Here is a 16,872-nt window from a genome sequence, read left to right on the forward strand (position 1 = left end):
AGAGGAGTGCACTGAATAGCCTGTGCTTGGTATAAATAAATATGGTTTCTGACCCAAAAGACACCCAATCCCCTTTCCAGCCCCCGCCATCCTTTTAAACAGTCCTGAATGCTCAGGGGGGTAAAATGAAGGATTGACAATCATGTGACCGGAGTCACAGTCCTGCTGGCTGCTGATCTTTAGACCGGACTGTGAGCCGCCGTCATCAGCTTGGCCTGTACGCCGGGAGCGTGCAGCGAACATAAACATCAGCCGACCAGCGTCACATGTGGGGGGGGGGGGGGGGGGGCGTGTTGGCGTTGAAGCCCGCCCCCTTTTGCTGCAGCACTTCTGTGTTTGGTGGTCAAAATGGGGGTTAAATAGCAACTGAGCGATGAAATTATTACACCCTGAAAAAAAGTAATTTCTCTCTCTCTATACACAGAAAGAGCAAAAGGAGGAAAAATCCCCCGACCTCCATCACCCGATTACTGACACGGCCATGTGATCAGCGTCACAGCTGGGGGGGGGGGTCACATGATCAGGAGCCGCACTGATCCACCCTTAATTGATTCTCCATCAATAAGTGAGACGGGGAAACATAATACAGCATGAGATCACAGTGTCGGCTGTCGGAATGGGAAGACTTTCTGAACATTTGTTATTTACAAGTAAATATCATCAGTATTTTTTGCTAGAAAATTACTTAGAGCCTCCAACATAAAAAAGGGTCACTGGTTCGAATCCCAACCACGACACTACCTGCATAGAGTTTGCATGTTCTCCATGTGCCTGCGTGGGTTTCCTCCGGATACTCTGGTTTCCTCCCACACTCCAAAGACATGCAGGTAGGTTAATTGGCCCCTAGTATATGAATGGGGACCTTGGATTGTGGGCTTCTTGATGGTAGGGACTGATGTGAGTGTACAATGTATATGTAAAGTGCTGCGTAAATTGACGGCGCTATAGAACAACAATTATATACATATATCTCTATATCTTTCGAAACACAATTTAGTGGGAAGAAATACACTTTAACCACTTGCCTACCGGGCAACACAACACTGTACACAAACTAAATTGTTATTATTTTACACCCACAAATAGAGCTTTTTTTTTTTGGTGGTATTTGATCACCTCTGCGTTTATTTTTTGCTAAACAAAACTAAAAAAAAAAAAAATAAATAAAATAAAAATAAAAGTCCCCCATTTGTTATATATTTGTGTTTTCTCCTTCACCAATGGGCACTGATATGTAGAATTGATGGGCACTGACAGGCGTTACCGATGGGCACTGACAGGCGTTACCGATGGGGCACATTTATGGGCACTGACAGGCGTTACTGATGGGCATTGACAGGCGTTACTGATGAGGCACATTTATGGGCACTGACAGGCATTACTGATGGCGATGGGGCACATTTATGCGCACTGACAGGCATTACTGATGGGGCACAGACTTGGCAGCTGATGGGCACCTCTCATGGGGGCTGTGCTGACAATCATTGTGCTGATTATTAGTGCAGACCCCCCCCCCCCCCCCCCCCCCCTTCTGACATGGAGAGCGGCCGGTCGGCTATCCCAGTCAGCGCGAAACGAGGAAAACCATTTACCGGCACTTCCTGGTTCACGCTGTGATCAGCTGCGATTGGTCACAGCCCATCACGTGGTAAGAAGCTTCCGTCAGAGGCTCCTTACCACGATTGGAGATGCTGTGTGTCAGAGAGACACGCAGCATCACTGATCGCCGTGCTGCGTTCACCTTGCGGGCACGCGCCGGCATATTATCCTGAAAGACGTCACTAGTTCAGGATAACAGAACCACCACCCGGCCATCATTCTGCTATAGGCCGGGCAGGAAGTGGTTAATGATTAAAAAAAAAAAAAAGTAAAGTAAAAAAGTTAGCCCAATTTGTGTAGAATGTGAAAAACAACGTTACGTCTAGTAAATAGATACCCAACATGTCATTTCATCACCTTACAATTGCGCACACTTGTGGAATGGTGCCAAAAATGACAGTACTTAAAAAAAAAAAAATCTCCATCGGTGACGATTTAAAAATCTTTACAGGTTACCCGTTTAGAGTTGGAGAGGGGGGGGGGGCTAGGGATAGAATTATTGCTCTCGCTCCAACAATCATGACGATACCTCACATGTGTGGTTTGAGCACCATTTACATATTCAGGGGGGGGGGGGGGGGGGGGGGGGGGGGGGGGAGTTACATACACGTTCGCACGAGCTCGGGGCTTTTTTTTTTTTTACACTGTTCTCAAAAAAAAATTTTTTAAAAAATGTATCACTTTTATTCCTATTACAAGGAATGTAAACATCCCCTGTAATAGAAACAAGGGATTGCAGGTCCTCTTTATTGAGAGATCCGGGGGTCACAAAAGACTCCACATCTCTCCTTTACCTTTAAAAGCAAAAGTCAAGTCAGACGTCACTCCGGTCCTCCAAAGGCATAGAGCCAAGAGGGGGCGATCTTGCTAACTGGGGGGGGGGGGCAGCTACCTGCTGCCATAACTCCAGTATTTAAAGTCAAAGTCATGACGTATATTCACAGACTGGTATAGTCAAACTGGCAGCCCCCCCCCCACCTCCCAGCTGTTGGAGGCTTCTGCCTGTGGGAGTCGTCCTTGTAGTGGCTCATGGGACTTGGATATCCACGACAGTTGGGTGGGCCGCCAGTTTGACCCCTGTGCACTATAGTACCACCCCCCCCCCCTCTCTCTCTCTCCCAGAAACTACATAAAAAAGGGATGGGCAGAGAAGCTGGGTCAGCACAGACAGTAACGAGACACTCTTAGCCCCTGTACACACGGTCGGAGATTTCGACAACCAAATCCGACGGATTTTGCCCGTCGGATTTTGTCCGTCGGATCTTGTCCGAAACTGTTGCATACACACGGTCGGACTAAGTTGGCGAAAAAATCTGATCTTTCGGAACGTGATGACGTAATTTCGTTATGACGGGACTACATTCAGGCTAGTAGCCAATAGCTTTGATGTAGGAATTTGATAGCATGCGTGGCACTTGGTCCGATCGGAATTCTCTACACATGATCGGAGTATGTCCAATCGGCCCAGTTGGTCGGGAAATATTTCCAACATGTTGGAAAATTGGGTCCGACGGATATTCCGACGGAATCAGTCCGATGCATACCACACACAGTCGGATTATCCGACGACACGGTCCGATAGGACACATTCCCGACAGATTCTCCGACCGTGTGTACAAGGGCTTAGAAGAGTAGAGGGCTGTGGGATACAAGGAAGGGTCCCATTTTTCTAGGAAGCTGAAATTTATTTCCCCCCCCCCCCCCCCCTTCACACTGAACTTTGATTTGCACAAAAGTGACACTCCGTCATGTGACTGTAGGGCACCGCTATGTGTAGAGCGACATGCGATCTTGTACGATGTCTGCATTTCATCTCCGCTCTGAGCTGCATTGCAGTGTGAATAGAACACACAGAGGACGATTGTTTCCATGCAATGATCGCACACAGTGTGAAGGAGGCCTTGAACCGCTCTATGGAGCGATGTGCACATAAGTACCGGACATTGTGTGCTGCAGACTATGGAATGACCTTGTGCACCATTGGACTCTGACCACATAAAAAGGTGTGGTGAGGGAGGAGGGAGGAATGTACACACCGGTGACTGAGCGTTTTATCTCAGCAGGTACTGAGCTGTGCTCAGCAACCTATAAGGCCTCATTCCGAACACTCCACGTTCACCCGCACAGGTGTATTTTTTTCTCTCTTTTTTTTTTGCAGAAACGCGCTACAGTCCATTTATCAAGGTTTCCTGTGGCTCACGTTTCCATTTACGCTTTATTATTATTTTTTCCAGCCGTTCCATTTTTGGAAAGCGACTCTTTTTAAAAATGCAAAACGGTGCGTTTTTTTGGTTCAATGGACTGCAATAGAGAAGCTGCAGAAATGCATGTAGTGTGTTTTATTTTTTTTTTACCTGTCCAACAACAAATTGGCCTATAAAAAAAAAAAAAAAAAAATGAAAAATGCGCCAAAATTTCATTTAAATAATAATAAAAAATAAGAAGGATCAAAAGAAAAGTGCATATGTATGAACCAGGCCTCAATTAGGATGCAGCGGCCACACACACACACACACACGGCTCTCAATGTGACGTCCTTGTGAATGCGGGTCCCAACATGTAGACAATGGAAGGTCAGGAACCCCAACACACACCGGCATGGATGTCAGACTGGGGGCAGCGGCGGCCGTGTCTGTGCAGCTGCTCCGTCCAAATTAACAACAATGGGAGATCTGTGCGGATAACCAATCCAGTCCAGTGGTGCTGCCGGGGGGGGGGGGAGTTATTAAAGAGCTGTCCATGGCCCAGATGTGATTCTCGGGCATCTGTATAATCCTAGGAGACCGGAAGCGACGGCGTTACGTAACTTACCAGTTATGGCAGACGTAACACACAACACTTTTTTCTTCTGCAAAGCATTGGATCGAGTTTTTTTTTTTTTTTTTTTCTTTGCTCCGATACTTTGTGGGGTAGAGGAGAAATTTGGGATCTTTTACACCCCAGATTTCTCTATAAAGAGGCCCCGTCATTACCGTATATACTCGAGTATAAGCCGAGATTTTCAGCCCCTTTTTTTAGGCTGAAAATGCCCCCTCGGCTTATACTCGAGTCACACAGATCAGGTAGGCAGACGGCGGCCATTCCACCATTCAAAAGCCGCGCCTCCCTGTCTGTGATAGGCGGGACACTCAATTTCCCAGCAGTCAGTGTTCCCGCCTATCACGGACATCCGCTCATTCTCATACTACGGACGAGGATGAGAGGATGTCCGTGATAGGCGGAACACTGACTGCTGGGAAATTGAGTGTTCCGCCTATCACAGACAGAGAGGCGCGGCTTTTGAACAGTGGAATGGCCGCCGTCTGTCAGACGAGGAGGAGAGGTGCGGCACGGCACACAGAGGCTGCAGAAGGCAAAGAGACAGGTAGGCTGCGAGGGACACAGGGAGGGACGGGACACAGGGAGGGACGGGACACAGGCATGGACGGGACACAGGCATGGACGGGACACAGGCATGGACGGGACACAGGCATGGACGGGACACAGGCATGGACGGGACACAGGCATGGACGGGACACAGGCATGGACGGGACACAGGCATGGACGGGACACAGGCATGGACGGGACACAGGCATGGACGGGACACAGGCATGGACGGGACACAGGCATGCAGCTGCAGATGGGCATTGTTGACCCTCTTTTCCACTCTTTTAAGCTGTAACAGTAGCTGCTGCATGTCTCACCCTCGGCTTATACACGAGTCAATAAGTTTTCCCAGTTTTTTTGTGGTAAATTAGGGGCCTCGGCTTATATTCGGATCGACCTTTACGGTACATGTTCCAAGTAATTTTCTAGCAAAAAATACAGATTTATTATTTTTTTTTTTTATACACACATACCGTGTTTGCCCAAAAATATTATATTAATTTTGTCAGTAAAAGACACAGTAGGGCTTATTTTCAGGGTATGTCTTACCATGCAATGTGCCGTCTTCTCTCCCCCTCTCTCCATGCCTGTCAGGAATCCCCGGTGTGAACCGAGTTAAAATGCTTGTAAAGTCCTATAATCCACTCTATTACAATATGATACAATGTACAATGTTTGTGTTTCTGTAATATAATTGTGTCAAATACCTCTGCGCTTCTGTGACCCGCCGGAGCCTCTCTTCCCCGCAATTATATTACAGAAACGCACACATTGTACATTATGTACTATTGTAATAGAGGGGATTATAGGATTTTACAAGCATTTTAAAACTAGAGCTCATTTTTGGGGCTTATACTGCAGCCCTCCTGGAAAAATAACGCTAGGTCTTATTTTCAGGGAAACGCGGTAGGAGAGAAAAGGTCAGAACTGGCCTGGGTGGGAACTGGTTAAGTCACAGAGTACAGGGAGAGTTCAGGGACTTACGTCATGCCCAGGCACTTGGTGTAGAATGGAAGGGACTTCTGAGGGTCCTTGATCCGTAGCATGGTCTGTTGCATCATGAAATCCTGGAAGAGAAAGTATTATTATCATACATGATTTATATAATTTAGGATTCATATTAACAAAGGATTTATACAATTATTATTATTATTATTATTATTATTATTATTATTAGGCAGTATTATGGATAAATGGATTTGGGGAGAATGGATGGAGGGGTGCAGATGAAGATGCTAAATAATGATATCAATAATAAAGAATATTTAGGATGTATTATTATTATTATTAATAAAAATCCTAAATAATAATATCCCTTGTAATAATATTTTTTTTTATAATTATAATATCCTTTATAATAATTATACAAAAATATTATTATAAGAGATATTATTTAGGATTTTTATTAATAATAATAATAATAATAATAATAATCCTAAATAATAGTTTTATAAAGGATATTATCATTTAGGATTTTTATCATAATAAAATATTATTTAGGATTTTTATTATTAATAAAAATCCTAAATAATAATATCCTTTATAATAATTATTATTTGTATAATTATTATAAAAGGATATTATTTAGGATTTTTATTAATAATAAAAATCCTAATATTATAAAGGATATTTAGGATTTTTTATTAAATACTAAAAATCCAAAATAATATAATTTAGGATTTTTATTAATAATCCTAAATAATATTAATAATAAATAAAAATGATTTTATTATTTAGGATATTAATAATAATCCTAAATAATATCATTATTATAACTCCTGCCTATTATTATTTTAATAATAATGGCAGGATTTAGATTATAAAAGGATATTATTTAGGATTATTATTATTAAGGCAAGATTTAGATTACTATTATACAAGATTTATTTACCAACAGCTTGCTCAGCACTTTACAATATAAAAGGGAGACAGTACAATACAATAAATTACAGGAGGGATTAGAGGGTCTGCTCAAGAGCTTACAATCCAATAATAGAAATGAAGGTGTGAAAGGTCGTGACCCAAAATTAGCTGTGACCTTCTATGACCCCGCCCCCCTCCTCTCCTCCACCTATAATGGAGGTGCCAAGAACACAGCTCAGCACAACCCCCGGGAGTGACTCCAGAACACGACGATCCGTCATACTTGTCCGGACACGCTGCACAGCGATCGACACCTTCCAAGATCAGCTGATAGAGAGGAGCCGCCATGTCCGGGTTATACAAGAATGAGAGCCGAGCCGCAGATTCTGGCCGAAATGAGAATCAACTTTTTTTTTTTTTTGCTTAGAAGAAAAAGAAGATCACAATTCTCGTGATGTAAAATATTTCACAGTATACAAAAAAAAAAAAGGGGGGGGGGGGTGGGGGAAATGGGCTAACTTTACAGTTTCTTTTAACTCATTAAAGTACTTTTTATTCTCTGGGGTGTCTACTAATAACATATATGGAATGTTTGGGGGGGGGGGGGGGGGGGGTGTTTCTCAGTCATTTTTTAGCACTTTACTTGAAACCAACAAATGTCAGAAAAAGGTTGACACCCCTTTCACACCGGGGTGTTTTGCAGGCTCTATAGCGTTAGAAATAGCGCCTGCAATCCGCCCTAAAGAAGCTGCACCATTGTGTGTAGTGTGATCCCCCCCCCCCCCCCCCCCCCCGAGGGCTTTCACACTGGAGCGGTGCGCTGGCAGGACGTCGGGGGAAAAGTCCCGCCAGCAGCTTCTTTGGAGCGGTGTGTTTACCGCTCCTCCACATTGAAATCAATGGGGCAGCGCTGTAATACAGCCGGCAAAACTCCACTATTGCGGCGTATTGCCGGCGGTTTTAACCCTTTCTTAGCCGCTAGCGGGGGTAAAAGCACCGAAATGCGCCGCAAATGCGGAAATAAAACGCCGCTAAAAATAGAGGCATTTTATCGCCCACTCTATGGGCGGTGTGGTGTGAAAAGGGGTCTAAGGGCCGGTTCACACTGCGACGCGAGGCGAGGCGACACGGCTCGCCTCGCCTCGCTCCCGCAAGTCGCCCCCATTCTGTACAATGGAACCGTTCTGAGAGGAGCGACTCGAGTCGCTCCGACTCAGAAAAAAGGTTCCTGTACTACTTTGGGGCGACTTGCATTGACTTCTATACAGAAGTCCTCTGCAAGTCACCGCTGAGGTCCGTGCAGGTCGCGGCGAGGCAAGTCGGAGACGCCTCGCCGCGCATCGCTGTGTGAACCGGCCCTTAGTGTTTTAAGTGGTTAAACTTTTTTCACTCACACAAAGTCTCTTTCATTGGCAAATCGTTACAATGTTTATACTTAAGTTTAACAGAGAGAATTCTTTGAATAGAAAAAAAAAAAAAAAAAAAATTGTGAAACACTTTAGTCACAATGCACTGACAGGACGACGCGCTGACGGGAGGGGGGCACCAACGGGACGACGCACTGACAGGAAGGGGGGGGCACCGACGGGAGGGGGTGCACCGACGGGACGACGCACTGACGGGAGGGGGGGGGGCACCGACGGGACGACACACTGACGGGAGGGGGGGGGGGCACTGACGGGACAACGCACTGATGGGAGGGGGGCACCGACGGGACGACGCACTGACGGGAGGGGGGGGGGCGCCGACGGGACGACGCACTGACGGGAGGGGGGGCACCGACGGGACGACGCATTGACAGAATGGGGGGCACTGACGGGACGACGCACTGACGGGAGGGGGGGGGGCACCGACGGGACGACGCACTGACGGGAGGGGGGGGCACCGACGGGACGACGCACTGACGGGAGGGGGGGGGGCACCGACGGGACGACGCACTGACGGGAGGGGGGGGGGCACCGACGGGACGACGCACTGACGGGAGGGGGGGGGGGCACCGACGGGACGACGCACTGACGGGAGGGGGGGGGGCACCGACGGGACGACGCACTGACGGGAGGGGGGGGGGCACCGACGGGACGACGCACTGACGGGAGGGGGGGCACCGACGGGACGACGCACTGACGGGAGGGGGGGCACCGACGGGACGACGCACTGACTCTCAGGAGGACGTCGTATGACATCATAGTCTAGAACGTGTCACACCCCCATCCGTCATTATCAGGGGACGGTAATGTGACATGTTTGGTATCCATGTACTCGGCATGACGATCGTCTTTTATATTGTACTGTATATTATGTTTTGTGTTCTATTTTGTGTGGAGGAGAATGTAATAAATGGCGGGCAGTTCTTCCTGAATATTTGGGGTGAGAAGTACAGACACGGGGTGATGTCACCATTATATTCTCCGGGGTCTCCGCTCACACCGGGGAGATTCTCCACACTACATGGAATGTGAACACAGACACACCCCCTCACCCTCCCCCCGGTTACCTTGGTGACGGGCTCGGGCTCCCCGCACAGTTTGTTCGCCTCCTCATCGCTCAGCCCGACCAGCTCCGGAGTCTCCGCCATCTTCCCGTCCGCGTCCAGTGACGTCACCGGACCCGCCCACCTTCCGTCACCTGACAATGAGCGGTGCCAAAGAGCGCTAACACAGGGGGGGCGGGGGCGCGGCCGCTGATTGACAGCTAGGGGGCGGAGTCACCGAGTGACAGCTGCGGGCGGACAGGCGAGAAGGACACGTGCTGCTCACACCTGCAGAAGGAGGCGGAGCTACTGGAGACGAGAGCCTATCCTGTGCGGTGGGGCGGGGCCAGGAGTCACCTGACCTGGCTTGCGGTGCACCGAAGGAGGCGGTGGGCGTTGTCATGGGCGGGACTGACACACACAGAAGAGACCTCCCACTTAATTCATTCATTACCCCCCTATAGACTTCAATGGCAGCACCGAGGAGCCGCCCCCTCATCCCATCCTCCAATCACAGCTCAGACAGCAACTTCACCAGGAGGCGCTACCAGTACTACCCATCCCCCCACATTATTATTACCCCCCCACATTACTAATACCCTCCCCCCCATAGAGTACCAATACCCCCCCCATATTATTAATACTTCCCCCCACATTACTAATACCCTCCCCCCATAGAGTACCAATACCCCCCATATTATTAATACCAACCCTCCCCCACATTATTATTACCCTCCCCTCCCCCCCACATTACTAAACCCCCCCCATAGAGTACCAATACCCTCACCCTCCTCCCCACATTATTATTACACTCACACTCCCCCTCCCCACATTACTAATACCCTCCCCCCAAAGAGTACTAATACCCCCCCCCCCCCAAAGAGTACCAATATCCTCCCTCCCCCCACATTACTAATACCCCCCATGTTACTAATACCCTCCCCTTCCCCCATATTACTAATAACCTCCCCCATAGAGAAACAATACCCCCCCTCCCCCAATAGAGTACCATTACCCCACTCCACCCCCACATTACTAAAACCATCCCCCTCCCCTCCATAGAGTACCAATAACCTCCCCCTGCCCATTTCATAGAGTACCAATACAGGGGATGGGGTATCACCGGTTCAGGCTGGTGGTGGGGGTGTAATGGTGTGGGGGATGGGGTATCACCGGTTCAGGCTGGTGGTGGGGGTGTAATGGTGTGGGGGATGGGGTATCACCAGTTCAGGCAGGTGGTGGGGGGTGTAATGGTGTGGGGGATGGGGTATCACCGGTTCAGGCTGGTGGTGGGGGTGTAATGGTGTGGGGGATGGGGTATCACCGGTTCAGGCTGGTTTTGGTGGTGTAATGGTGTGGGGGATGGGGTATCACTGGTTCAGGCTGGTGGTGGGGGTGTAATGGTGTGGGGGATGGGGTATCACCGGTTCAGGCTGGTGGTGGTGTAATGGTGTGGGGGATGGGGTATCACCGGTTCAGGCTGGTGGTGGTGTAATGGTGTGGGGGATGGGGTATCACCGGTTCAGGCTGGTGGTGGGGGTGTAATGGTGTGGGGGATGGGGTATCACCAGTTCAGGCTGGTGGTGGTGTAATGGTGTGGGGGATGGGGTATCACCGGTTCAGGCTGGTGGTGGGGGTGTAATGGTGTGGGGGATGGGGTATCACCGGTTCAGGCTGGTGGTGGGGGTGTAATGGTGTGGGGGATGGGATATCACCGGTTCAGGCTGGTGGTGGGGGTGTAATGGTGTGGGGGATGGGGTATCACCGGTTCAGGCTGGTGGTGGGGGTGTAATGGTGTGGGGGATGGGATATCACCGGTTCAGGCAGGTGGTGGGGGTGTAATGGTGTGGGGGATGGGGTATCACAGGTTCAGGCTGGTGGTGGGGGGTGTAATGGTGTGGGGGATGGGGTATCACCGGTTCAGGCAGGTGGTGGGGGTGTAATGGTGTGGGGGATGGGGTATCACAGGTTCAGGCTGGTGGTGGGGGTGTAATGGTGTGGGGGATGGGATATCACGGTTCAGACTGGTGGTGGGGGTGTAATGGTGTGGGGGATGGGGTATCACTGGTTCAGGCTGGTGGTGGGGGTGTAATGGTGTGGGGGATGGGGTATCACAGGTTCAGGCTGGTGGTGGGGGTGTAATGGTGTGGGGGATGGGATATCACGGTTCAGACTGGTGGTGGGGGTGTAATGGTGTGGGGGATGGGGTATCACTGGTTCAGGCTGGTGGTGGGGGTGTAATGGTGTGTAGCAAGGTGTACCTAATACAGTGTCATTGTTGCACACACCGCCAATCATTCTCCGCCATTCACATAGTTGCCAACTGTCCCGAATTTTACGGGACATTCCCATGATTAGGACATTTGTCCCGAATAAATTTTGTCCCGGGAAATTGAATTTCCTGTTTTTTTGCCGCCGGCCGCTAGAGGTCGGCGGCCGGCGGAGACAATGTCTCCGCCGGCCGCCATTTTTAAAAAGACCAGAAGTTGGTCTACACCTGTGGCGCCGCCCACCCCTGGTGCTAGTGTGTGTTTTTGTCAGTGAGTGTAAAGGGGCGGTGGGCGGCGCCACGTCAACGGCGGCATGTCGGGGGCCAGTCTACAATGTGGATGTCGGGGTCGGGGGCCAGTCGGATGTCGGGGGCCAGTGACAGACAGTCATGGTATGTGGATGTCGGGGCGGGGGCCAGTCTGTGAATGTGGGGGCCAGTGGTATGTCGGGGGGCCAGTTACAGTCATGGTATGTGAATGTGGGGGGCCAGTCTGTGGATGTGGGGGCCAGTCTGTGAATGTGGGGGCCAGTCGTATGTCGGGGGCCAGTCTGTGAATGTGGGGGCCAGTCGTATGTCGGGGGCCAGTCTGTGAATGTGGGGGCCAGTCGTATGTCAGGGGCCAGTCTGTGAATGTGGGGGGCTAGTCTGTGAATGTGGGGGCCAGTGGTATGTCGGGGCCAGTGACAGTCATGGTATGTGAATGTGGGGGGCCAGTCTGTGGATGTGGGGGCCAGTCTGTGAATGTGGGGGCCAGTCGTATGTCAGGGGCCAGTCTGTGAATGTGGGGGGCCAGTCTGTGAACGTGGGGGCCAGTCTGTGACGTGGGGGCCAGTCCTATGTTGGGGGGCAGTCTGTGAATGTGGGGGCCAGTCTGGAGATGTGGGGGCCGGTCTGTGGAGTATGTGGGGGCCGGTCTGTGCAGGATGTGGGGGGGCGGTCTGTGGATGTCAGAGGGGCACCAGATGTAAGGAGGGGCTCCGCTGATGGACACAGATGTGAAGAAGGTACCTCTGATGGGGCACCTGATGTAAGGACAGACTCCGCTTGGGACACCTGATGGCATCTGGTGGCAGGCAACGTGGCTAGTGACGCGCTCATGGCTCCCACTGATTCGGCATTATGGCGAGTTGAATGATTTCATTTTATATTACAATGTAATAATAGAAATAATGCGCTTCAATCATCCTGACACCATAACAATCATGGCGCCGGGATCTTTATCTGCTGATTGTCAAACTCTGGAAAACACATATTGCTATTGTGGTGTAGGATCGGGGGGCTGCTGTCCCTCCTTTCCCTCTCCCCCCCCCTTCCCTCTCTCCATCCCCCTCCTTTCCCTCTCCATCCCGCATTCATCTCAGACTCTAACCACACCCCTTTGAGCCACGCCCCATGCAAGCCACGCCCAGTATTTTACGTAAACCACGCCCATTTTTCGCAGCGACGCACATTTTTACCTATTACTACGCCACACCTATAAACGCATGCCCCGCCCCCTAATTATACCACGACTCCGCCCACTGCCAAAAAAGTGTCCCGAATTTTTTTTTTTACAATGTTGGCAACTATGCATTCGCTGGGCACTCAATACCAAGCAAAAAGTGACAGTTCCCCATGTGCGGATGATGTGGAATCTTTTTCAGATGTGATTTTAAAAGCTTCCACAAGATGGCGCTCCCACAAAGCAAATGAGCCGCTCACACTCTCCAGTATTGGCATTCATGGAATATCTATTAGGAGATCAATAATGTGATCAGATGTGTAATGACCGCTCTGCTCTGCTCTGGTAAAAAGTTATAATGAAGACGTGTTTAACCCCTTAATGACAAAGCAAATTATTATAACACCTGAACCCAGTGTTGGAAATCGTCATGTGTTAGTGAAACTGATTGGCTGTCACAGTGGTCACATGATGCTACTGACCGTTAGTGAGGAATGATTCTGATAAATGAAAACTTGTTTGTCCCTCAAAGAACAATGTTTGCGTTACTTTGTTATCTTAAGAATGGATAAAGTTATTGGCCGATAACCAGGCCCATAGCAGAAATGTAAAAACTGCACAAGTGGTATACAGGTACAAGACACCCGTATACTGTATGTATAACTTTTCTGGCGCCATCATGGCAGCGTACATGTGCTAGTATTGCTGCCATCATGGATTGGCACCAGGAAACGAAACATTAAGTATTTGATACAATTTTTTGTTATAATTCCTTCGCTACCTTTCCTCGCTAGATGGCGCTGTGGATTCACTTTACTCATTTAACTACTTCCAGTCGTAATCAAATCTGACCAATGGCGGCTGGTGCTCCATTTTTTGGGGGGCAGCAAACAAATCACCCACCAGCCCAGCAATTACCCCATCTAGGTTGTGGGCATCTTCGGCTCCTTCCTGCGTCTCCTCCTTGGCGGCTTCCCTCTGCGTCTCCTCCTCCTCCTCAGCATCTTCATGGCGGCTTCCCCCTGCGTTTCCTCCTCCCCGGCAGCTTCACCCTGCATGTTCTCCTCAGCGGCTTCACCCTGCGTCTTCTCCTCCTCGCGGCTTCCCCCTGCATCTCCTCATCGATGGCTTCATAGCAGCTTCCCCCTGCGTCTCCTCCTCCTCGGCAGCTTCACTCTGCATCTTCTCCTCGGCAGCTTCACCCTGCGTCTTCTCCTTCTCAGCGGCTTCACCCTGCATCTCCTCATCGATGGCTTCATAGCAGCTTCCCCCTGCGTCTCCTCCTCGGTGGCTTCTCTCTGTGTCTCCTCCTTGGTGGCTTCACCCTGCATCTCCTCCTCCTTTGTGGCTTCACCCTGCGTCTCCTCCTCCTTGGTGGCTTCACCCTGCGTCTCCACCTCATTGGTGGCTTTACCCTGCGTCTCCTCCTTCTTGGTGGCTTTACCCTACGTCTTCTCCTCCTCGGCAGCTTCACCCTGTGTCTCCTCCTCCTTGGCGGCTTTACCCTGCTTCTCCTCCTCGGCGGTTTCCCCCTGTGTCTCCTCCTCCTCGGCAGCTTTCCCCTGCGTCTCCTCCTCCTCGGCGGCTTTCCCCTGTGTCTCCTCCTCCTTGGCAGCTTCCCCCTGAGTCTCCTCCTCCTTGGCGGCTTCACCCTGCGTCTCCTCCTCGGCGGCTTCCCTGCTTCTCCTCCTCGGCGGCTTTCCCCTGCGTCTCCTCCTCCTTGGCGGCTTCCCTCTGCGTCTCCTCCTCCTCCTCAGCATCTTCATGGCGGCTTCCCCCTGCGTTTTCTCCTCCCCGGCAGCTTCACCCTGCGTCTTCTCCTTCGCGGCTTTACCCTGCGTCTCCTCATTGGAACAATCATTAATTCACGACTGGACTACGCAAACTCGCTTTACATAGGATTACCCCAATATCAACTTGCGCGATTACAACTGATCCAAAACACGGCGGCAAGACTGATAACAGGAAAAAAAACCCTGGGAATCCGTCTCTCCTTCGCTGAGGAGCTTACATTGGCTAACCGTAAAAAATCGGATCACGTTCAAGACCCTTTGCCTCACAAATGCATGCATAGAGAAGCTCCGCAATACCTAATGGAGAAAATAAATCATTACACACCAAACCGCAGTCTTCGATCAGCCAACAAAAACCTCCTCCTCGTGCCCAAAGCCCGGTATAAATCCAAGGGTGATCGGAGATTCGCTGTCCAAGGGCCTCGGCTATGGAATGCTCTACCAATCAAGAAAATCACCTGGCTTTTAGGAAAAAACTCAAGGCCTTCCTCTTTTAGCAGCTGATCAAAGCTCGCCACAGCGCCTAGAGGCGATTCAGTTCGCATTGTGCGCTATACAAGTATTTCATTCATTCATTCATTCATTCATCGATGGCTTCATAGCAGCTTCCCCCTGCGTCTCCTCCTCCTCAGCGGCTTCTCTCTGTGTCTCCTCCTCCTTGGTGGCTTCACCCTGCATCTCCTCCTCCTCGGCAGCTTCACCCTACGTCTTCTCCTCCTCGGCAGCTTCACCCTACGTCTTCTCCTCCTCGGCAGCTTCACCCTGCGTCTCCTCCTCCTTGGCGGCTTCACCCTGCGTCTCCTCCTCCTCGGCAGCTTCACCCTACATCTCCTCGGCAGCTTCACCCTGTGTCTCCACCTCCTTGGCGGCTTCACCCTGCTTCTCCTCCTCCTTGGCAGCTTCCCCCTGTGTCTCCTCCTCCTCCTCAGCGGCTTTCCCCTGCGTCTCCTCCTCCTCAGCGGCTTTCCCCTGCGTCTCCTCTTCCTCGGCGGCTTCCCCCTGTGTCCCCTCCTCCTCGGCGGCTTCCCCCTGTGTCCCCTCCTCCTCGGCGGCTTCCCCCTGTGTCCCCTCCTCCTCGGCGGCTTCCCCTGCGTCTCCTCCTCCTTGGCGGCTTCACCCTGCGTCTCCTCCTCGGCAGCTTCCCCCGTGTCTCCTCCTCCTTGGCGGCTTCACCCTGCGTCTCCTCCTTGGCGGCTTTACCCTGCGTCTCCTCCTCCTCGTGGCTTCCCCCTGCGTCTCCTCCTCCTCGGCGGCTTCCCCCTGCGTCCCCTCCTCCTCGGGGGCTTCCCCCTGCGTCTCCTCCTCCTTGGCGGCTTTCCCCTGTGTCTCCTCCTCCTCGGCGGCTTTCCCCTGTGTCTCCTCCTCCTCGGCGGCTTCCCCCTGCGTCTCCTCCTCGGCGGCTTCCCCCTGCGTCTCCTCCTCCTCAGCGGCTTCCCCCTGTGTCTCCTCCTCCTCGGCGGCTTCCCCCTGCGTCTCCTCCTCGGCGGCTTTCCCCTGCGTCTCCTCCTCCTCAGCGGCTTCCTCCTGCGTCTCCTCCTCCTCGGCGGCTTCACCCTGCGTCTCCTCCTCCTTGGCGGCTTCACCCTGCGTCTCCTCCTTGGCGGCTTTATCCTGCGTCTCCTCCTCGGCGGCTTCCCCCTGTGTCCCCTCCTCCTCGGCGGCTTCCCCCTGTGTCTCCTCCTCCTTGGCGGCTTCACCCTGCATCTCCTCATCGATGGTTTCATAGCAGCTTCCCCCTGCGTCTCCTCCTCCTCGGCGGCTTCTCTCTGTGTCTCCTCCTCCTTGGTGGCTTCACCCTGCATCTCCTCCTTCTTGGTGGCTTCACCCTGCATCTCCTCCTTGGTGGCTTCACCCTGCATCTCCTCCTCCTTGGTGGCTTCTCTCTGTGTCTCCTCCTCCTTGGTGGCTTCACCCTGCATCTCCTCCTTCTTGGTGGCTTCACCCTGCGTCTCCTCCTCCTCGGCAGCTTCACCCTGCCTCTCCTCCTCGGCAGCTTCACCCTGCGTCTCCTCCTCCTTGGCGGCTTCACCCTGCGTCTCCTCCTCCTCGGCAGCTTCACCCTACATCT

Source organism: Lithobates pipiens, unplaced genomic scaffold (assembly GCF_037356315.1).
Source record: "Lithobates pipiens isolate NorthernLeopardFrog02 unplaced genomic scaffold, aLitPip1_a1.2 Scaffold_18, whole genome shotgun sequence".
NCBI lineage: Eukaryota > Metazoa > Chordata > Amphibia > Anura > Ranidae > Lithobates > Lithobates pipiens.